Source organism: Anneissia japonica, unplaced genomic scaffold, assembly GCF_011630105.1.
Source record: "Anneissia japonica isolate Jap-2015-1 unplaced genomic scaffold, ASM1163010v1 scaffold24143_len1422_cov149, whole genome shotgun sequence".
Taxonomy (NCBI): Eukaryota; Metazoa; Echinodermata; class Crinoidea; order Comatulida; family Comatulidae; genus Anneissia; species Anneissia japonica.
Genome location: NW_022688872.1, coordinates 1 through 1,422, shown reverse-complemented (window position 1 = coordinate 1,422; position 1,422 = coordinate 1). Strand labels below are relative to the sequence as shown.

At 33.6% G+C, this 1,422-nt stretch overlaps 1 non-coding gene across 1 annotated transcript; it reads right to left on the bottom strand.

The window, feature by feature from the left end:
* Nucleotides 1-332: 332 nt before the first annotated feature.
* Nucleotides 333-407, bottom strand: Trnas-cga. The gene has a single exon. It is a non-coding gene; the product is annotated as a tRNA-Ser (tRNA).
* Between the last annotated feature and the right edge of the window lie 1,015 nt (nucleotides 408-1,422).

The window sequence follows — 1,422 nt, the reverse complement described above, 5'->3', positions numbered from 1 at the left end:
AAAGATCATCAAGCAAATAATGAATTTTTAGATCTGGTGAACCATTGGAGAAATTTTCCCAATATTCATGTAAATTATTTTTAAATAGAGCAATAGAGCAATTCTACTAGACTAGTTCTACCAAGGTAAGTCCTTGGTTCTATGGTTCTACCGTGACTGACTCTGAGAACGTCTCTAGGGCCTTGACAGTAGTAGTAGCCTAGGCATACCTAGTCTATGTCTACTTGCTTTTTTCTTTTTAAAAAAGGAACGATTTTTTTTAATTGACCTATCTATGAAATCATACTTAGAAAGATCATAACAATTAATAAAAGGTTAAATTAAAAAAAGAACGTCACGGACAGGATTCGAACCTGTGCGGGGAGAGGATTTCGAGTCCAACGCCTTAACCACTCGGCCACCGTGACATGCGCATACTACCTTGCAATTATAGCAAATGTAGGCTGCAATAAGGAGACTAACTGTTTTAATAATACCGTAGACCATGTGTAGACCATGCAGCTTATTATATATCTATGGTGTAGGCCTAGACCAAAATAATAATTATAGCAATAATGCTAATTTAACATTTTGTTTTGACTGTATTCACTGGCGTATTTAGAGGGTTGAGAGAAGAGGGACGCACTTCCCCAAATATTCCTTGCGCCCCTCCCCCACCAGTCTTCTCTCCTCCCCACCACCAATTCTTCTTCCCGGTGTAGCCGATCATTTCGGTCGCGCTTCGTTTCGGTCGCGGTTTATTTCGAAAAATATATGGAGCGCCGAAGGAGTTGCGAAAATGCAAAATTTAATATGCCTAGGCCCTATATATTATAATTAGTTCGTCAATCGGTTTGTCGTAGGCCTAAGTATTTTTTTATTTCCGTTTTGCTATCTTTCTACTAACAACATTTAATTAGTTCGTCAATCGGTTTGTCATAGGCCTAAGTATTTTTTTATTTCCGTTTTGCTATCTATCTACTAACAACATTTTATCTTTCTACTAACATCATTCTCTTTCTTCCATTTACGGTGATATATTCATGATTGAAACATAATCTTATGACGAAACAATGGGATTTAGTATGTGCTTTATGCTATTCTTTTTGTTGCATTTTTATATGCTATACTTTACTAATCATATGGTCAATAAAATGTATCTTTGATTTTAATTGAATTAAATGTTGTTACCATCTAAAATCTATTTCAAATTTTAGTTAAAACAATAATCATTACAATATTTAATCCGATCTTTTTATACAATAAATTTATTTATTTATTTATTTTTTTTTTTTTGCAGCTTCCAGAGTTTAGATAAAACATACCAAGCTCAAGAGAATTGAAGGAAACACATACAGAAATTAACGAATAATTCTTCGCTTGAAATCTTTAATTTTCTTTGATACCCCTGCGCAGTTCATAAATATGAATATATAAATATGA